Source organism: Staurois parvus, unplaced genomic scaffold, assembly GCF_062004578.1.
Source record: "Staurois parvus isolate SC_StPar_1 unplaced genomic scaffold, SC_StPar_1.0 ptg001462l, whole genome shotgun sequence".
NCBI lineage: Eukaryota > Metazoa > Chordata > Amphibia > Anura > Ranidae > Staurois > Staurois parvus.
The window spans coordinates 770417-793132 of NW_028319258.1; the positions used below are offsets into that span (position 1 = coordinate 770417).

The 22716-nt window shown below is 44.6% G+C and overlaps 1 pseudogene; it reads left to right on the top strand.

Moving 5' to 3' along the window:
* The first annotated feature begins 1257 nt into the window (after nucleotides 1–1257).
* Nucleotides 1258–6431, top strand: LOC149435842 (up-regulator of cell proliferation pseudogene; annotated as a pseudogene).
* Nucleotides 6432–22716: the final 16285 nt, after the last annotated feature.

Here is a 22716-nt window from a genome sequence, read left to right on the forward strand (position 1 = left end):
ACCGCGGCTGTAGTGTAGTGTACTCGCGTGTTTGGTGTAGGTTAGCTATGCTTTCCAATAGAGTTCTATTATATCCTGTGGCTTTGGTGTGCTTTCTGGAAGCGCACCAAAGATGCAGCATGCAGGACTGTTAGCTATTGGCTGTTAGCTGCCAAAGGGACGACATCAGAAATCATATCCTCAGCACCGGACACCTAGCTGAGAGATGTTATTATACAGATTGTGGGTGGAAAGAGGTTAAACCAAACCTACTGAAGAGAAAAAAACAACCATCCCCCTTTCCCCACTCTGTGCTAGGACCCTCTACTTTTACATTTATATTTTTATCTGTTTTTTTTTACTTTTATCATAAATTTGGTTATGAAATTCAATCTCAAAATAAGATGTCCAAAACCAATGTACATGAATGTAACTCCATAAGACATTCTAATGAATTGGAAACCACAAGGACATCATGGCCTTCAGAAGCGAAAAGCTCAAGTTATAGTCAGATGAATTATTTCTCCAGACTCATATTGCCATTTCAGGACTATTTTGTTACATCTAGATATAACTACCTCTTTGTTGCAGATAAAAAGAGATGGGGAAAGCAGAATGAAGCTGCGTCAGCAAGAAATGTGCCCAATGATTCCTCAATAAACATATACCATCAACCAATCAACACGGCAACAGATTCAAGAGGAGCGGACAAGAGCTCTCAAAGAGGTAACATTTGATGAGATGAGATTCTGATGCTTAATTAACAAAAAAAGAAGTAAAAAAGTACAACTTGCAAAATCTGCATGAAAGCTCTTTTTTTATATTCACTGTAAATGAAGAGGGGGTATTAACAAGACCTTAAATTCATAATACTAAATCCCAGTCTGCTAACAAATCCTGTTCTCTCCCTATCCCTTTCTTTACAGCAGTTTCAATAAAGTGACATTATGGATGAAGTAAGCCCAATTTCTATAGTGAGGGTGCTGGCTTGTAAAATCCCCCCCTGTTTTTGTCTGTTCTAAGCCTGCTTTGCCATAGTGTAATTATAGCAAATTATGTTTTTCAAATGCCATGGTGAATTTGAACAAACATTTGCCAAAACCCTGAACTCTGACCCTTGAATTTGAATCCATAGATGGTTGAATTCAACCATATCCCTAGTCCTAACCTCAAAAGATATTAAAAATAAATCACATTTAATATAAAGAAGACTTATTGATAGTACTTTTTCTGTTTACAGAGTCAGAGGCTTTTACTAATCTCCTTGCACTGTTGAAGATGGAGAAATATATTTCTAATAAGCTGACTTGGGGGATATTCTAGAAATTTCTGCAGAGAACAGTCAATGCAATAAACCCCAGAAGATTGAAGATGTACCCTGGTGTACTTTGAGGAAGATCATGGCTCTGGACAGTACTGCAAGGAACACTCTTCTTGACACAGAAGTGGGAGAAGAAAATGATCCATTTAAAACTATGTTTAAAGATCCAAAAAGTGCAATACACCCCTGGATGTGCTCTGCGGTCTCCTCCATTGTTCAGATAGTTTTCTACAACAGGAGATTATGAGCAAAATGGCCATGTGTCAGTTTTCTGTCCCTCTCGTGCTTCCTGCTGGTGATGGGTCACATTGTACCTTCATGCTGTGGGCAATGAGAGACATTGTGAAAAAGTGGAGACCTCAGTCACTAGCTGATAGTAAAGGGTTCAGAGAGGAAAATGTGGTGAATATTTCCATGCCATTAAATTTCTTTTGTAAGATTGGGGAAAACCAAGCTGTCCAAATCTAAAACCCTGAATAGAGTTCTTAATCCAACCCAGCAGCATCACAACTTTTTCATACATGATGATATGGAAGGAGGAAACCTTGAGCGAAAAATATCTGAGGGAGTTGTAGAAATGTCCTGGTATTTTCCCTCCAATAGATCTGATGTTTTTCCAGAACCCTTTACAGTGACCAACCTACGTGGCGACCTGGAGTCCAACTGGGACCAGTTCACATTTCTGAGTAAAATCTCATCAGCTGTGTTTATATCATGGAGACAATCAGTGAGCGAGAATTCCAACTGTTATCAAAATGCAGTCAGAGTGACACCACATTTTATTTTGTTGTCACTCCAAGCAAAGCTATAGAGGAAGACACAAAAAGCATTCTTCTACGTCTATTGCCAGTATTAAATAGTGGGAAGGAGCATGTTGTCTCCAAAAGCACATCAGAGAATGATTCAAATTTCATTAAAAAAATCCAACAAAAATTTCAAAATGTTTTAAAGAAAAGCTCCAAAAATGTAATACTAGGAGATGTTCAAAAATACTTTGAAACGCATAATTTTGTGCTGAATGAAAATACACAGGAATGCCAGAGGGCAAGAGACCTTGCCAGTGAAATCACTCAAGAAATCCATGATGTAGAACAGTATAAAAGGCAAACACTGAAATTACAAGGGGATCCCTGGAAACAGTTGTCCAAAATAGAAAAAGAACTTTGCAGAATGAAAAATCAAGGAGAGGAGAATGCAGAAAAATATCAGTCTGCTCTCCTAAATAATTGCAATAACCTGCATTCAGAGCAATACAACAATCAAACTCCAAAAGGTATACAAATGTTTACAGATGCTCTTACTGATTTGTCCCAGAAAGAAAAACAATATTTTCTGAAATGGATGAAATTTAGGCTTGATGCAATTGCAAGAAACAATCTGACTGAACTTCAAAGTACATATAAGGAGAAACATACCAACATTGCAAATAGAAAAGAACTTCAGGATCAGAAACTCTCGGATAGCTCTTTAGGGATAGAACACTTTCTACGGGAACTGGCTCAGTTCTATGAAGCTGAAAGTTCTATGATAAAACAAAAACAAATTGAGAGCCATCTAAAAAAGTTTTCCAAACTTCCAGGAATAGCAGCCGATCTTCTGTTGGATGGGTTTCCCTTGGAGCTTATTGATGGAGATGCCTCCAACATCCCCCTGCAATGGATAACTGATGTTCTAACTGATTTGGACATCAAGACAGGAAACAAATGCAAAATTAGAGTGATAACAGTGCTGGGAGTGCAGAGTACGGGGAAGTCCACCCTTCTCAATACCATGTTTGGTCTTCAGTTTCCGGTGGCCAGTGGACGATGCACACGAGGGGCTTTCATGACTCTTTTAAATGTGAAAGAGGACTTCCAGGAAAAGCTGGGCTGTCATTTTATTCTGGTGATTGACACTGAGGGGTTGAAAGCTCCAGAGTTGGCCTCTTTGGAGGACAGCCATGAACATGACAATGAACTGGCCACACTAGTGGTTGGGCTGAGTGATATCACCATAGTCAATATGGCCATGGAAAACACAACAGAAATGAAGGATATTTTACAGATTGTGGTCCATGCTTTTCTTAGAATGAAAGAAATTGGGAAGAAGCCCAACTGCCAGTTTGTACACCAGAATGTGAGTGATGTATCGGCTCCTGATAAAAACATGAGAGACAGGAAGAAACTTCTGGAACAGTTGAATGAGATAACAAAGATGGCTGCCGATATGGAGAAAAAAAAAGAGATTTCAGGTTTCACTGATGTGATGAAGTACGATCTTGAGAAGGACAATTGGTACATTCCTGGCCTGTGGCAGGGAGACCCACCAATGGCTCCAGTAAATCTTGGCTACAGCTCAAATGTACATGAGCTTAAAATGTATTTGTTTGAATGTATAAAACTACAGGAATCTGTTAACCAACCACATAGCATCTCTGACTTTATTACTTGGATAGAAAGTTTATGGCGATCTGTGAAACACGAGAAATTCATCTTCAGTTTTAGAAACAGCCTGGTGGCCAAAGCCTACAATAAATTGTCTGTACAATACTCCTCGTGGGAATGGGATTTCTGTAAAACAATTCACAATTGGGTGATCAGTGAAGAAAATAACATTAGTAATCAGTTTGAAGAAATATGTGAAAGTAACACAGAAGAGCTTCAGAGAATTCTTCTGGAGGAAGAAAACAAAATGATTGCATCACTAGAAAAATATTTTGAAAACAACGAAAATACTAATCTCATTGAAAGACACAGAGAAGACTTCAAAATAAGTATAAAAAGCCTGAAGAGAAAACTTAAAACAGATGCTTCTAGCAAGTGCCATGAGGCTGTTTCTATCCAGAAAGGGAAAATAAAAATCCAGGACATTCAGAAAAAATCCCAGACGTTGATTGAGGATAGAATAACAAATCTTCTGCAAAGATATAGACAGAGTAATAGTGAAGTAAGCGAACCAGAAATTCAACAAGAATTTGAGTTGATGTGGGAGAAGACATTATCAGATTTGCAGTTGGAAGAACTTAGGAGATGCGATGTGCATCATTCTCTTCTTCATCTCCTCAAAAATGACATGAGCAACAAAGGACCTCATATAAATGAAGCATTAAATAAGATTAGTGATTTACATAATTATGCAAGACAAGGTATCACGGTTTGGACAGATGATGAAAAGCACTTTGATCACTCCATTAAATCAGTTTTCAGCAATCTAAAATTCAAGCAAGAACAGATTAAGAAGGTTAGCGATCTTGCTGCTTCAATAATTCAGACCAGCGATGAGTATATAAAAGAGAAGACGTCTTGCAGAGATGATTACAATGAAATGTTCTCCAAGGAACTTCTACACAAGATAAATAATATGCTTAATGATGAAAATGTGAAAAAGCTTAACTTTACAGTACAATTTGAACTGGATATCAAACTTTTCATTTTTGGAAAAGCATCTCAAGACTTCCAGAAGTTACATGACAAGTTCATCCATGAGAATGACCCGAAACTTCGCCTGGAAAATCTAAAGCCTCAATACTGGTCTATGTTTCTCAGTATTTTTCATGAAAAAGATGAATGTCAAAAGAGAGCGAGCCAATTGTGTGAGCTGTGCTTGAAACCAGCAATAATGGATTATATTTTTAAACATCTTGGACAAAAAATAGTGGATGAGATTTTAACTGAAAATGACACATTTAGCAGCAGAAGTTTTTTCCAGTGTACGATTTTAGAGGAGCTTCTAGAAGACATGTCATTCCAAAGGTATGTTGAATACATCAGGTCTTATGAGGACTTTACAAAACTATGGATTTCAACTTACATCACAAACAAATATGGTAGAGGGCGAGCTTTAGAAACCTTGCAGGAGCATATTCTGTCATCCATTGATAAGAAAATAACAAAAGCTCTTACAAATGAAAAATGTCTGAAGGAAAACTCTGTGTCAAGTTTTTTGAAACAGTTCTGTGAATTGTTAAAAACAGATTTGGTGATCCCAGAGAAAGAGATGAAAGTCATCACATTTCAAAACTCAGGGAATGTTAAGCAGTTCTCAGCAGAAATCAAATACTTCCTCATAGATACACAACAACAAATCCAATCAGAATTAAGATCTTTGGATATTCAGTCTATACTTTCCAGGGTGGTATTGAAGCCTCAGGATGAATTGTTCAGGAAGGTGGTTGGATGTGGCAAGCAGTGTCCTTTCTGTGGTGTCCCCTGTGAGGCTGGAGGGAGTGATCATACGAATCACGCAGCTTCCATTCACAGACCTCGAGGATTGGGATGTTTTGAAGAAAGTAAGAAGCTGATCGTTGATATCTGTTCTACTCTTGTTGTATCTAACTCAACTTTTAGAAACACAGACACAGAATTGAAAAATTGTCCATATAACGAGTATCGCACATTTTATCCAGACTGGGCCATTCAGCCTGACCCCAGCACTGAGTCCTCAGATTACTGGAAGTTCATCTTCGTAAAGTATAATCAACAGTTTGCAGACAAGTATGGAGCATTACCAGCTGATCTGCCGGATGTTTGGAAGAGAATCACCAGAGAGCAAGCACTTCAAAGCCTGAAAAAAGTCTTTAATGTGAGTTGATCACCCTATAATAATCCATAGTACAGAGATCATTACAAATCGCATTTCATTGGGAACAAATGATGATTCACAATATTTTTACTGCCCAAAAGGTTTGCTGCTTAAATAATGCCATACCAATCAAAATGTTATACCGTGTATAAAATGTGAGAAGAACTCTATGGGATTTATTATCTTTATCTGCCAAGGAATTTACATGCCTTGTTGTACAGGTGACTCCACATTTAAAATACTATCGATGGTATACATATTTCTTGCTGCACTATATCCAAACAATAATACTCTATTATAGAAAGCATTATATTTCCGGCCACTCCTGTACCAGTCAGGATGGATTCATGTAGAGCCGCTCTATTTCAAATTGTTTTAGGCTTTTGTTTGATTGAACTTGAATTTTGAGTCATTGTGATTACTGCTGATTTAATGAGAGATTGTTGACTTGCAATGTAATTGCTGTAATTGATGGGGTCTGCTGCAACATGTTTGTTATGACTGGTATATGCCCTTTGATTTTAAATGTAACTTTTTGGTTTGATGGAAATAAAAAGATGAAATCCTATGAGCAATTGTTTTCTGTGTATTTATACTAACTGCCTACAATTAAAACGTGATGGGTCTGTTTATGACTTTTTTTCCCAATGTTTACACAAATTCACATTTTTCTAATTCGATTCAATTAAAACATTTGAAAACATTTATAAATGGACCGTCAGTGTGGTATTCTCTGTGTGGGTGTTATATTTACTGACGTGAGCAGTCATACACCCAATAATTGCTGGTGACAAACCCACCTTTGCTGAGAAATGAACAGGAATGAGTGAAATGAATGGTCATTTTGTTTGTTGATTTGGTGGACATCAGTGAAGTCAATACAAAAGGTAAAGGTAAGGTGCATTTTGATGGTTTTAACCACTTGCCTACGGGGCACTTTCACCCCTTTCCTGACCAGGCCAATTTTCAGCTTTCAGCGTTCTCACACTTTGAATGACAATTGCGCGGTCACACAACACTGTACCCAAACTACATTTTTACCATTTTTTTGAGACAGATAGAGCTTTCTTTTGCTGGTATTTAATCACCTCTGGGGTTTTTATTTTTTGCTAAACAAAACAAACAGTTTGAAAAAAAGTTTTTCTTAGATTCTGTTATAAAGTTTTGTAAATAATTAATTTTTCTCCTTCACTGATGGGCACTGATAGGCTGCACTGATGGGCACTGAAAGGCTGCACTGATGGGCACTGATGAGGAGTCACTTATGGGCACTGCTGAGGAGTCACTGATGGGCCCTGATAGGCTGCACTGATAGGCGGCACTGATGGGCATTGTTAGGTGGCACTGATGGGCACTTTTAGGTGGCACTGATGGGCAGCACTGATGGGTTCTGTTAGGCGGCACTGATGGTCACTGATAGGTGGCACTGATGGGCACTGATGAGGATGCACTGTTTGGCGGCACTGATGGGCATTGTTAGGCGGCACTGATGGGCACTGTTAGGTGGCACTAATGGGCAGCACTGATGGGTTCTGTTAGGCAGCACTGATGGGCACTGATATGTGACACTGATGAGCACTGTTATGCAGTACTGATGGACATTGATAGGTGGCACTATTGGGTACTGTTAGGCGGCACTGATGGGCACAGATTCAACTGATGGGCACTGATTCAACTGGTGGGAACTGATTGCCAGCACACATGGACACTGATGGGCACTAATGACCGCACTGATGGGGCTACACTGATCACCGGGACACTGATGATCAGTGCCCTGATGATAAGTGTAGCTGTCCCCCTGCGAAATGCCACTTACCGCCTCTCCTCTCCTCACGCGCTGTCAGCATGAGGACAGGACTGCCAATAACTGCCATTTCTTATTTACCCTGTGATCAGCTGTGATTGGACACAGGTGATAACATGCTAAAATTGTGATTGGCCTTTTCCTTGGTCATGTGAACAGCTGTGTCCAACAGACAGAGCGATCAAAGATCATGCGCAGTGCGCACCCCAGGGGGCCCGCGAGGAGTATGGTTCTGGGTGGATGTTCATGGATGCCCTCCCAGAACTAGCCAACCGCACTGTAGCCGTCTTTTGGCTATAGCGCAATTAGGAACTGGTTAAAGGGTGCAATGCTGACTCCTGAGGTTTACAGAAAATCCTATAAGCTAATTATAACTTGATCTTGTGCCAATCAAATACACATAATAAAAGAGAAAAAAACATAAAATACAAAGCACACTAAGGTGCCTGTTTATAAATATCTTCATCCAAGAGTCTCACAACTTTCGCCAAAGATTCCTGCAATTTTCTATTTGGATTAAATTGGAAAATATTGAAAATCCTGAGTAAACGTTGTATGGATTTAAGGTGAACAAAAGTATAAATAAGCCCCTAAATTAAACAAACTAAGCAATTTTTAACTAAACTCAACCTCCCCAAAAACACTATCTATATACCGGTAAATAAATGAAAGAAGAGTAGATTTCCTCCTTGAAATTTCCCCAAAGCAGAAATCTAGGTATTTTTATATTAAGAGAATTTTTGTTAGAGGATACATGCAAACTCACAGTATATATGAGGTTAACATCAATGAAGTACCGTGAAAACACAACAACTAATAAAAAAGACTGACATATTTTTAGTCTGTCACTTGTGTAGCTATTTTTGTACAATACAGTTCTATTTGTACCTCAACCCCATAGAACACCTTTGGGATGAATTAGAGCGGAGACTGTGAGCCAGGCCTCCTCCCCCGACATCAGTGCCTGACCTGACAAATGTGCTTCTGGAAGAATGGTCCAACCTTCCCATAGACACCCTCCTAAACCTTGTGGAGAGGCCTTCCCAGAAGAGTTGAAGCTGTTATAGCTGCAAAGGGCGGGACCAACTCAATATTGACCCCTACGGACTAAGACTGGGGGGCCATTAAAGGTCATGTGTGGAAAGGGCAGGGCCAACTCAATATTGAACCCTACGGACTAAGACTGGGGGCCATTAAAGGTCATGTGCGTGGAAAGGGCGGGGCCAACTCAATATTGAATCCTATGGACTAAGACTGGGGGCCATTAAAGGTCATGTGTGGAAAGGGCGGGGCCAACTCAATATTGAACCCTACGGACTAAGACTGGGGGCCATTAAAGGTCATGTGCGTGGAAAGGGGCAGGGCCAACTCAATATTGAACCCTACGGACTAAGACCGGGGGGCCATTAAAGTTCATGTGTGTGAAAAGGCCAGCAGCCCAATACTTTTGGCACTATAGTGTATGTCAATGTATGAAGCAGCATTTGAAACAGAACAACCACACATGATTCTAGTGCTTCAATTAAAGTTACACAATACACAGTACAGTTTGTAGTAAACCCCAATTACATTTTAACCCTAAATTCAAAAGTCAAAATTTTAGTTAACATTATTTTATTAACCTCTTAATTCCCTTAGGTTTTTTTTTTTACTGTTTTAAATTTGTGTTTAGGAAGGGAACACTTTGGCATCCTCACCTTGGCTGGAAGAGGCCTTCATTCTGACACTGGGTAGGGACAAAGGGTACGGGAGAAAGGAATTTACAGTAATACTGCTTCTATTTCCTGGACCTTTCACCTGGATTATTTTTTTAACCAGACAGGCAGCATTTCTTAACCTTCTTTCATCGTGGTAAAATCTCAGTCTAAAAAACCCCTGGTCTAAAATGTGAAAATTGTAAATGTTACTTATCAATGGAAAATCTAAGTCTGGGGCAATGCACGCGACTGCCTTCATGAAACTAAAGAGGATCTTCACTCTCTAAAAAAAAAAAATTAAAGTCAGTAGCTACAAATCCTGTAGCTGCAGACTTTTAAAAAAGGACACTTACCTGTCCAGGGATCCAGCACCTTCCTCGCCTGGGCTGTTTTTTGACGATCTTCAGGTCCTCATGTGCCAACATTTTTAGTGTGGGAAGCCAGTTGTGCTCCTTGCTGCTTCACAGCCAGCTTCCCACTGCACATGCATGAGCTGCACTGTGTGAATGGTCCTGCAGCCTTCTCGGACCTGTCCCAAATGTCTCAGGCAGGAAAGGGGGTGCCAAACCTTTGGTGGAACCACCTAGGCCAGGCCTACAAATTTCCACTTGCCAGCTCGCATCTGGTGAGTGCAAATAACGTGGGGACGAGCAGGGTGAGGGGGGACTCTGTCCACCAATCATTCCCCCTATTCCTGCTTCCGCTCACATTTCTCATTTCTCTGGGGCCCTTTCCTCTCCCCACAGTGTTTTGCTTCTCTCCTCCCTCAGCGCTGTCTGGTTCTCTCCCTGTTTGAGCGCCCGCTGTGTGTGGGGCTCCCTGCAGGATCAAAGCGCTCCCCTGCTGGGACTCTGCTCTATCCCCAACCTTCAGTGCAGCTCTAGCTACAGCAGTGTGAGATGGAAGCAAGAAAGTGAGACAAAGAGAAGCCAGCCAGTGATCTGGATGTGCGGCAAGATATGGAACCAGGTCAGGTGCCCTGCATGTAAGTCCTGGCGATATCCCTTCCCTCCTTCTCCTGGACCACCAGGGATCTGTGGACGCACAGGCAGCAGTGCCACTCTCCTCCGGGTGAGGCCACCACCACCGCCATTGGCTCAGGTAGTAGGAGAACAGGCAGTATTGTCACACTCAGCCTGCTCCCAGTCTCCTGTTCAATGAAAACTTGGAATCTGCTATCATTCTTATTGTGCCATCAGATTATTTTAGGGGTGCAACATATATGTAGTAGGTACAGTGGGGTACTGGTGCAGTGGGATACAGTGGGGGACAGGTGTGCACGGGGGGCCACAGTGGGGAACAGGTACTGTATGTAGCAGGTACAGTGGGGAACAGGTGTGGTGAGGGCGTATAGCCAGGAACAGGTGTGAAGGTAGGGTACAGTGGGGAATGGGGGTGCCATATGGCACAGTGAAAACAGGTATGTCTGAGGTACAGTGTGGAACAGGTGTATTGGGGGGTACAGCAGGGAATAGGTCTGCAGGAGGGGAGTACAGTGGAGAGGAGAGCAGACAAGCAGGATGGTACAGTGGGGAACGGGGATGCAGTGGGGCACACTGGGGAAGGGAGTGCAGTGGAGCACACTGGGTAACAGGAGTGCAGTGTGGAACAGATGTGATGGTGGGGGGTACAGCAGGGAACAGGTGTCCAGGGTGGTGCAGGGGGGTCACAGTGGAGAACGGTTATGTAGGAGGTACAATGGGGTACTGGTGTGCCGGGGGCAACAGTGGGGAACAGGTATTTAGAAGGTATAGTGGGGAACGGGTGTGGAGGGTACAGCAGAGAATGGGGGTGCCATGTGGCACAGTGGGGAACAAGTATGTCGGAAGTCCAGTGTGGAACAAATGTTTAGGGGGGTACAGCAGGGAACAGGTGTACGAGAGGGCACAGCGGGGAACAGACACGTAGGGTGCTACAGTGGGGAGCAGGGATGCAGTGGGGAACATGTATGTAAGAGATACAATGGGGGACTGGTGTGCACAGGGATACAGTGAGGAAAAAGGTGTGCAGGGGGGGCACAGTGGGGAGCAAACATGTAGGGTAGTACAGTGGGGAGTGGGGAACAGGTGGTCACAGGGGTACAGCAGTGGAGCAGGTGTGAAGCAGGCTACAGTAATACAGAATTTGGGGTTGATCTGAGGTGTGAAAGTGCAATGACTGGAGTAATTTAAGGTGTGAAGGTGCAGGAATTGGGGTGGTCTGATGTGTGGATGTGCAGGAATTGGGGTGGTCTGATATGTGGATCTGCAGGAATTGGGGTGGTCTGATATGTGGATCTGCAGGAATTGGGGTGGTCTGATGTGAGGATCTGCAGGAATTGGGGTGGTCTGATGTGTGGATGTGCAGGAATTGGGGTGGTCTGATGTGTGGATGTGCAGGAATTGGGGTGGTCTGATGTGAGGATGTGCAGGAATTGGGGTGGTCTGATGTGTGGATGTGCAGGAATTGGGGTGGTCTGATGTGTGGATGTGCAGGAATTGGGGTGGTCTGATGTGTGGATGTGCAGGAATTGGGGTGGTCTGATGTGAAGATGTGCAGGAATTGGGGTGGTCTGATGTGTGGATGTGCAGGAATTGGGGTGGTCTGATGTGAGGATGTGCAGGAATTGGGGTGGTCTGATGTGTGGATGTGCAGGAATTGGGGTGGTCTGATGTGTGGATGTGCAGGAATTGGGGTGGTCTGATGTGTGGATGTGCAGGAATTGGGGTGGTCTGATGTGTGGATGTGCAGGAATTGGGGTGGTCTGATGTGTGGATGTGCAGGAATTGGGGTGGTCTGATGTGAGGATGTGCAGGAATTGGGGTGGTCTGATGTGAGGATGTGCAGGAATTGGGGTGGTCTGATGTGAGGATGTGCAGGAATTGGGGTGGTCTGATGTGTGGATGTGCAGGAATTGGGGTGGTCTGATGTGTGGATGTGCAGGAATTGGGGTGGTCTGATGTGTGGATGTGCAGGAATTGGGGTGGTCTGATGTGTGGATGTGCAGGAATTGGGGTGGTCTGATGTGTGGATGTGCAGGAATTGGGGTGGTCTGATGTGAAGATGTGCAGGAATTGGGGTGGTCTGATGTGTGGATGTGCAGGAATTGGGGTGGTCTGATGTGTGGGTGTGCAGGAATTGGGGTGGTCTGATGTGTGGGTGTGCAGGAATTGGGGTGGTCTGATGTGTGGATGTGCAGGAATTGGGGTGGTCTGATGTGTGGATGTGCAGGAATTGGGGTGGTCTGATGTGTGGATGTGCAGGAATTGGGGTGGTCTGATGTGTGGATGTGCAGGAATTGGGGTGGTCTGATGTGAGGATGTGCAGGAATTGGGGTGGTCTGATGTGTGGATGTGCAGGAATTGGGGTGGTCTGATGTGTGGATGTGCAGGAATTGGGGTGGTCTGATGTGTGGATGTGCAGGAATTGGGGTGGTCTGATGTGTGGATGTGCAGGAATTGGGGTGGTCTGATGTGTGGATGTGCAGGAATTGGGGTGGTCTGATGTGTGGATGTGCAGGAATTGGGGTGGTCTGATGTGAGGATGTGCAGGAATTGGGGTGGTCTGATGTGTGGATGTGCAGGAATTGGGGTGGTCTGATGTGTGCATGTGCAGGAATTGGGGTGGTCTGATGTGAGGATGTGCAGGAATTGGGGTGGTCTGATGTGAGGATGTGCAGGAATTGGGGTGGTCTGATGTGAGGATGTGCAGGAATTGGGGTGGTCTGATGTGTGGATGTGCAGGAATTGGGGTGGTCTGATGTGTGGATGTGCAGGAATTGGGGTGGTCTGATGTGTGGATGTGCAGGAATTGGGGTGGTCTGATGTGTGGATGTGCAGGAATTGGGGTGGTCTGATGTGAAGATGTGCAGGAATTGGGGTGGTCTGATGTGTGGATGTGCAGGAATTGGGGTGGTCTGATGTGTGGGTGTGCAGGAATTGGGGTGGTCTGATGTGTGGGTGTGCAGGAATTGGGGTGGTCTGATGTGTGGATGTGCAGGAATTGGGGTGGTCTGATGTGTGGATGTGCAGGAATTGGGGTGGTCTGATGTGTGGATGTGCAGGAATTGGGGTGGTCTGATGTGTGGATGTGCAGGAATTGGGGTGGTCTGATGTGTGGATGTGCAGGAATTGGGGTGGTCTGATGTGAGGATGTGCAGGAATTGGGGTGGTCTGATGTGTGGATGTGCAGGAATTGGGGTGGTCTGATGTGTGGATGTGCAGGAATTGGGGTGGTCTGATGTGTGGATGTGCAGGAATTGGGGTGGTCTGATGTGTGGATGTGCAGGAATTGGGGTGGTCTGATGTGTGGATGTGCAGGAATTGGGGTGGTCTGATGTGTGGATGTGCAGGAATTGGGGTGGTCTGATGTGTGGATGTGCAGGAATTGGGGTGGTCTGATGTGAGGATGTGCAGGAATTGGGGTGGTCTGATGTGTGGATGTGCAGGAATTGGGGTGGTCTGATGTGTGCATGTGCAGGAATTGGGGTGGTCTGATGTGAGGATGTGCAGGAATTGGGGTGGTCTGATGTGAGGATGTGCAGGAATTGGGGTGGTCTGATGTGAGGATGTGCAGGAATTGGGGTGGTCTGATGTGAGGATGTGCAGGAATTGGGGTGGTCTGATGTGTGGATGTGCAGGAATTGGGGTGGTCTGATGTGTGGATGTGCAGGAATTGGGGTGGTCTGATGTGAGGATGTGCAGGAATTGGGGTGGTCTGATGTGAGGATGTGCAGGAATTGGGGTGGTCTGATGTGAGGATGTGCAGGAATTGGGGTGGTCTGATGTGTGGATGTGCAGGAATTGGGGTGGTCTGATGTGTGGATGTGCAGGAATTGGGGTGGTCTGATGTGTGGATGTGCAGGAATCGGGGTGGTCTGATGTGTGGATGTGCAGGAATCGGGGTGGTCTGATGTGTGGATGTGCAGGAATTGGGGTGGTCTGATGTGTGGATGTGCAGGAATTGGGGTGGTCTGATGTGTGGATGTGCAGGAATTGGGGTGGGCGGATAAGCTGACGCGTTTCGGGAGTTAAACCCCCTTCCTCAGAGCCGCATCATTAGGCACAGTTGCATTGTGACTGTTTTTGTGGATCACCTATACTGCTCATTATGACGTTGGTTTGTGAGTATACATCCTTTCTATTTAATAAATGACGTGTTATACCACGGTAATGCACGATGAGGGTGCGCCCTTGTTTGTTTTTATTCATCAGTGGTCAGATTTCCCGATCTCAGAAGGGCAGCACCTCTTCGGTTGGCATTCGACAATTCCTTGGTTTGCATGAAGATTGGAGCGCTGGTTTCGTTTGTTTTTCTTTTGGAGTGCACTACTAAAACTGTAGCTGCTGACTTTTAAAAAATAGCCACTCACCTGCCCCTCGGTCCCGCGGTGTCCTCCCCGCAGCCCGTATTATCAGCCTTGTAGTGTTCTAGGCGCCGGCATCTTCAGTGTGACAGCTTGCGGCTTCACAGCCGGGTACCCACTGCGCATGCGCGAGTAGCGCTGCACTTTGTGAATGGCCCCGTAGTCTTCTGGGATCTGTCACGTGAAGAGGAAGGGGGGGGGGGTAACTTCTGCTTCCAATCACCTAGGCGATCGCAGCGGACGTGGGAGCGGGTACCTGTCAATTTTGGGTACCCACTCCCCAAAGGTGCCAATCCTTAATGGGGACTTTAAAGTGGAACTTCCCCTTTTGGGTGGAGCTCCGCTTTAACATAACTAATGAGTTTTACGGACCATGATCAGGAAAACTGGAAAACTATATGACTGCAGTGTGCTGACAATAGAACCTTTAACACAATAAGGGGGGTATTTACTAAAAGTGGGGAGTGCAAAATCTGGTGCAGCTCTGCATAGTAACCAATCAGCTTCCAGGTTTTATTGTCAAACCGTAATTGATCAAGCTGAAGTTAGAAGCTGATTGGCTGCCATGTGTAGCTTCACCAGATTCTGAGTGCTCTGGTTTTAGTAATCCCCCCCCACACCAAGTTAAAACGAAGGGGGAAGATTTTTTTTTTTGTAGGAGGGATCTGGCCACAGGGAGCACCAAAGCTCTACCATAGACTTTTGTTAGAAGTGGACAGTTTGTGGCAGTTGTGGCACGGGATAATTTTTAAGGGTGTACTTATGGGCAGACTTAGGGGCGGGGCATGGTAGGGGTTGGGTGGGGCAACTGTTGGCAAGTAATTTTGAGCCCTGACCTAGGCAATCTGTCCAGAAGTGGCAGTGGATATCAACACTAGCCCCCCCCAAAAAAAAAGTGGGGAGAAGGATATAAAGAGGAACCTTACAGTGAAGTGAAGGCCCCCTCTTCACATCAGAGGTCCCCATCATCACAACAGAGGTCCCCCATCATGTTAAAGTCCCCCCTTTCACATCAGAGGTCTCCCCATTCTGTCAGAGTCCCCCTTTTCACATCAGAGGTCTCCCATTATCTCAGAGCCCCCCTTCACACCGGTGGTCCCCCCATCCTGTCAGAGCCCCTTCACATCAGAGCTCCCCCTTATCTCAGAGCCCCCCCTTCACATCAGAGGTCCCCCTATCATGTCATTGACCCCCCTTTACATCAGAGCTACCCCATTATCTCAGAGACCCCCTTCACATCAGAGGTCCCCCCATCATGTCATAGCCCCCCCCTTCACATCAGAGCTCCCCCATTATGTCAACTGCCCCCTTCATGCCAGAGGCCCCCCATAACATCAGAGTCCCTCCTATACATGAAAGCCATGAGAACAACTTGAGAAGGACTCTGATGGGGAGACTGATGTAAGGAGGACTCTTTTGTAAGTTGGGCTTTAATGGAGATCCTGAAGGAAGGGGGAACTATGATGGGGAATCTCATGAAAGGGGGGTTTTCATGTAAGGGAGACTCTGATGTAAGGGGAACTTTAAAGGGTATTCTGATGTAAGGAGGCTCTGAAGGGGACCCTGATGTAAAAGGGAACTCCACTAGGGAACCTGGTGTAAGGGGGATGCTGACGTAAGGGGGACTTTGATGAGGACCCTGATGTGAAGGGGAATTCTGATAGGGAACCTGATGTAAGGGGGATGCTGACGTAAGGGGGACTTTGATGAGGACCCTGATGTGAAGGGGAATTCTGATAGGGAACCTGATGTAAGGGGGGACTCCAATGAGGACCTTGATGTAAGGGGACTGTGAGGTAAGGGAAATTCCAATGTAAGGGGGCTGTGATGTGGACCCTGATGTAAAAGAGGACTTTGGTGTAAGAGGGACACTAAACTAAGTGTGGACTTTGATGGGGACTCTGAAGTAATGGGACTCTGATGGGGACCCTAGCCTTTGGAGTAATCCTGATGGAGACTCTCATGTTGGGGGGGACTCTGGTGTAAGGGTGAACTTTGATGAAAACTCTGATGGAGATTCTCACGTAAGGGGAGTGCTCTTAAGTAAAGGAGACTTTTATGTAAGGGGGAGCTGATGGAGACCCTGATTTAAGGGGGACTTTAATAGGTGCCAGTTTATCTGGAAATTCTTTGCTTTGTTTTATGAACATTTTTATGTTGTTCTAAATCACGTCATGATGATTACAAAAATATTTATTCATTTCAATTGTTTTTAACTAATTGTAGACATTGGTCATGCTACACAGGCCCCCAAAAAAAAAACAAAAAAAAAACAAAGGTCATCTGTGCACATTGGATATGTGTGCCTGTTTGCCATGACCCCCACCCCCAGTAAACAACAATTCTTGGCTTTGATAAATCACAGCCAGCATGGTTGTGTACACAGAGAAGGTTGGTAAAAAAAGCAGTCTGAAGGTATTTAGAAATAACTGTCAGGGCTGGGCTCCTGCTACTTAACAAGCAGCTCTTTTCCTTCAGTGCTCAGCTGTCGGTTAATTACCAGCTACTCATCTCCACAGTGACTCACCTGGATACCATTACCTGCGTCATTAGTCCAGCCTACAGCCAGCCCTTTTTGCTATTTTATCAGCTTAGCCAGGGGCAGACTGACAACTCATGGGGCCCCCGGGCAATAGGGGATCATGGGGACTGTGTCCTTGCCCAAACTCAAAAAAGCCTATGAAAAAGGTACCAGGGGCATCTCATGGGGCCCCCTACTGACCCGGGGCCCTCAGGCAGTGCCCCAGTTTCCAAATGGTCAGTCCGCCCCTGAGCTTAGCTCATTTCCTCCTTGCCCTTGTGTGGTCTATGATCTCCAGTGTGTTCCTGCCTGTGTTCCTGTGTACAGCTCAGTCTGGTTGACTTCTCTTCCGATTTCTGTTTCTGATTTTTGCTCCTGACTATGCTGACTTTTAGTTTCCTGACCCCGGTTCGTTTGATTACCTGCTCTAGCACCCAAACCCTGACTTTTGTTTTTGACTACATTCCTGAACCGTGTTATTATTATTATTATTATACAGTATTTAAATAGCGCCAAAGGGTTTACTCAGCGCTGTACAGTAACAAGGGGGACAGGACATGAGACAAGACAGAAACAGTACAATACACGAGGGGTTCGAGGGCCCTGCTCTTTCGAGTTTACAATCTAGGAGTGTTATTTTTTGCTATTTCATGAAAGGTGCGATTTTAATTGCACTTTCTGTCTCTACCTGGTTTATAGCTCCTGATAATAACACTTGCTCAGACTACAGAAGGATACAATGTTACATATTGTTACTTTTGCATCATTCTGTTTATTCATCTACAGATCAAAGAAATGAACTGCAGAGATCTGCAGATGAAGCCAGTTGAAGCAACCTGACAAGTAAAAAAAGTATTTTTTTTTTCCAAAAATACTATTATTAGAAGAAAAAAAGGCATATGGAGGCATATACAGTTATGGATCACAGTCTGAACATAAACATAGCATGTAGCCTCTCGTTTTGCAGACGGGCCATGGATTAAACTGCAATGCAGATCAAGATGGAATATAACATTATATCAAATGAATATTACAAACCCGCAGATACACAGAGTATAATAGACAAGTCAATTTAGATATTGTGTCCTGGCCTATTAGCAAGCTTCTATGTAAATGGAGTGTGGAGTGTTGGGTAAGGATAGCACAGGATGATGTGTATGTTATGGTTTGTGTGTCTATATCTGGGGTGTGTGAGTTACCTGAAGTGAGTCACACCTGTATGAAGGTAAATGCTGTTTTGTTGGTGATAAGTAAATAATAAAGGCGTATCACAGGTGTGAAATAAAGATAAGACAGAAAGAAGAGTAGTTAGAGAAAGATATGTAGGGTGGCATAATGGGGGAGGGGAATATGGGAGAAAAAAAAAGAGGGAGGTGGGGGTGGGTACAGGGGCAGACTGACAACTCATGGGGCCCCCAGGCAATAGGGGATCATGGGGCATCCCCAGTGACACCAATACAGTGGTCAGTGCTAATAAAAAGCACTGACACTGTACTAATGGCACTGGGCAGGAAGGGGTTAACATGTGGGGTGATCAAAAGGTTAACTGTGTGCTGTTTTACTATGTGTGCTGTGTGTGTGTTTCACTGTGCAAGCACACTGCTTTTTATGGCTCTGCTATGCACGGGGTACCTGTGTCCTTGCCCAAACTCACAAAAGCCTATGAAAAAGGTACCAGGGGCATCTCATGGGGCCCCCTACTGATCCCGGGCCCTCGGGCGGTGCCCGTGTTTCCAAATGGTCAGTCCGCCCCTGGGTGGGTAAGGGGTTGAGGGGATGTAGAATGGATAATTGCGGATAAAATAGATCACTTCATTTTGTGCGAGCCGAGCCAGAAAGAAAGTCATATAGCTTAAGATGCAGTACGTGCCAGATCAGTCAATGGGGCAAAAAAAGTATTTTTAATAAAGTGTCCCACTGTGTTACCCCTTATTAGGATAGGAGGGCCCTGATCCTGGGAGCTTACAATCTAGGAGGGAGGGGCTGGTGGTACAAAAGGTAGTAACTGTGGGGAATGGACTGGTAGGAAGAGTAGAAGATTCCATTATTAGCTGACGGCAGGATAGGCTTCCCTGAAGAGATTGACCTCCCATTCTCACTGATTGTCCTCCTCCCACAGCCGCGAGAGGAGCAGATGGTACCGTGTGTGTAGATGCATCCCCCCCCCCCCTTAGTGAATGTGCAGCGGTGGGATCTGTGTCATCCCTGCTTGCTGCCTGCTCTGTTCCTTTTCAATCAATACAGAGGAAAGCAGGATGATGGGACATGTAGTCTCCAGAGAGGGTACTGCCAATTGGAGGCTCTGAACTACAGCCCTCAGCATGCTCAGCTCTGAAGAGAAGGAGAGAAGAACTTTGCTGGGTTAATTCTACAGGAAGGGGCCAGTGCAGCCCAGAGCAGAGAGTGTAAGGGGACCGTGCTGAGGGTCTCCATCCCAAGATAGAGAGACCATGCTACTGGTGCCATCACAGAGTGGGAAGCCAGAGGGAACAAAGCCGTGACCTAAATGCAGACAGACAGAGCCACTGCTGGAACACAGACTTTGCTGTGCTGCCTACCGGAGTTGTGATGGGCTGCGAGCAGACGTCTAGCCAGAGGGATCACTGCTGCTGTATCATTGGATCTGATACAGCTTGATACCTCCTTTAGAGACTGAGCTTTTGAAAACTACATAACCATCTGCCCTAAAGCCATACTACTGCCTGCAGGCTTTGTTGACTACACTTACAGTAAGTGCACCAATGTTTACTGGGCCCCAACATTTAGCCGACTGAAGAGTCAGAACTAAAGACTGTCTTCCTAACTGTTGCTACCCAGAGACCTTTCCCCCACTTTGCATAGTTAAGAGATACCTCTTAGGTGATGCTGCACCATACATCAGCCAATCCCTTAGAGATCACTCTAAGCCAGAGTAGTAGTATGCAGGGGCGGACTGACCATTTGGAAACTCGGGCACTGCTCGAAGGCCCGGGGTCAGTAGGGGGCCCCATGAGATGCCCCTGGTACCTTTTTCATAGGCTTTTTTGAGTTTGGGCAAGGACACAGGTACCCCGTGCATAGCAGAGCCATAAAAAGCAGTGTGCTTGCACAGTGAAACACACACACAGCACACATAGTAAAACAGCACACAGTTAACCTTTTGATCACCCCACATGTTAACCCTTTCCTGCCCGGTGCCATTAGTACAGTGTCAGTGCTTTTTATTAGCACTGACCACTGTATTGGTGTTACTTGGGATGTCAGTGACAACAAGTCAGTTCCCCCCCAGTGTCAAAATGCCTGCCGCAATCCCGCTATAAGTCCCTGATCACCGCCATTACTGATATACAAAAAAAATCTCAGTATATATACCTCCATTTGTAAACGCTATAACTTTCACGTAAACTAATTTACACGTATTGGGATTTTTTTTTAGCAAAGACACGTAGCGGGAGACATTTTGGCCTAAATTTAGGATAAAATTAGATTTTTACATTTTTTTTACTGGACATGTGTAATAGAAAAAAGTCAAAAATATAGTTTTTTTTCTCAAAATTGACAGTCTTATTTTGTTTGTGCAAAAAATTTTAAACACACAGGTGATCAAATGCCAACGAAAGAAAGCTCCATTTGTGGGAAAAAAAGGAGGTACATTTCATTTGTATTACTTTGTTATCTTACCTTTAGATAGAGTTATCCCAGAACAAACAGTTCCATAGCAAAGTTGTAAAACCTGCTCTGGTCCATAGAGGGTGAAGAGATGTGAGAGACAAATGGGTTAAGCTGAACAAAATGAGAATGTATTCTTTTCTGCTCTAAGAATGTCACAGAACCGGTCATTTTATCTTTTTCATCATTTCACCAAACATACGGGAACTCAAACCTGGGGTTGGGGGTCACAGACAAAAACATTAAGCTCTGCATTGTTATGTGTTGTATGTGTATCGAAAATATTCTACAAAATACAAAAATAGAACCAGAAACAGAGATGGAAAAAAGTCCGGAGAAGGAAACTTACTACTAAAGGGGAACTACAGTTACGACCCAAAGCTTCTCCCTTGTGCTCCAATATATACACACATTCTGGAATCCCAGTCCTTTGCTGCATTCACTAATGCTGGCTTAACCTACCCTCTTGTAATGTTCCAGATAGTAAATCAGAGTACAGAAAGGCCCGGAGGGCAGGGGTTAAGGGGGGTTGGGAGAGGCAGAGCTCCATTAGCATAAGGGGGAGTCTAAATACAGTTGCAAGAAAACGTATGTGAACCCCTTGGGATTACGTGGAGTTTTGCATGAATTGGGCATAAAATGTTCTCTGAACGTCATCTAAGTCACAACAATAGAAGAACACAGTCTGCTGAACATAATACTACACAAACATTAGATGTTGCCATGGTTTAATTGCACATAACATGTAAAAATTCACAGTGCAGGGAGGAAAAAGTATGTGAACCTTTGGACTTAATAACTGGTTGACCCTCCTTTGGCAGCAATAACCTCAACCAAACGTTTCCTGTAGTTGCAGATCAGACCTGCACAACGATCTGGAGTCATTTTGGACCACTCCTCTTCACAAAACTGTTTCAGTGTAGCGATATTCTTGGGATATCTGGTGTGAATAGCTCTCTTAAGGTCATGCCACAGCATTTCAATCGGGTTGAGGTCAGGACTCTGACTGGGCCACTCCAGAAGGCGTATTCTGTGCTGTTGCAGCCATTGTTTTGTTGAATGACTTGTATGCTTTGGGTCATTGTCCTGTTGCATCACCCATCCTCTGCGGAGCTTCAGTTGGCGGACAGATGGTCGTACGTTTTCCTGCAAAATGTCTTGATAAACTCTGGAATTCATTTTCCCATCAATGACAACAATCCTTCCAGGCCCTGAGGCAGCAAAGCAGCCCCAAACCATGATGCTCCCTCCGCCATGATGTAAGGGATTCCATGAGTCTGACATCTTTAATTCTAGAATATAACTCAACAGAGGAAGGGGGTCCTCTTTTTTTCCAATGTAGCCTTGCACCAAGCACTGCGCCGTGGTAAGAACATGACGTGCCAGGTTTTTTCAGCAGTTTTAGAGAAAGTAGGGGAGAGCAAGCCTAGTAAGAATACATTGGGGAGAAAAGAGAAAGTTCAAATCAAATAAACATTGAAGTAGTTGATGGAAGTAGTTGATGGACCGACTGCCAGTATGGTTCAAGACACTGACACTGCCAACAAGGAACCTCAGTCTCTGAAGCATTTCGATCACTAGCTGTTGGATGAATAGCACGCAAAAGCTCAGGTAAGTACTACAAATAGAGGACTTTATAGGTATTTTCCTTGCAGAGTGTACATATAGAGCACTTTGCAGCCTGGGACCAAATCACTTCCAAGAACAATTCCTCACCAATAGCCCCTTTCCATTTGCACATGTAAACATGTTTCCCCTGTGTTTGCATTGAGTAGGTATCAAGCATTTTGTAAATATCAGTGATTGTACCCTTTTCGAAAGGGGTTCGCTAGAACTAATCTC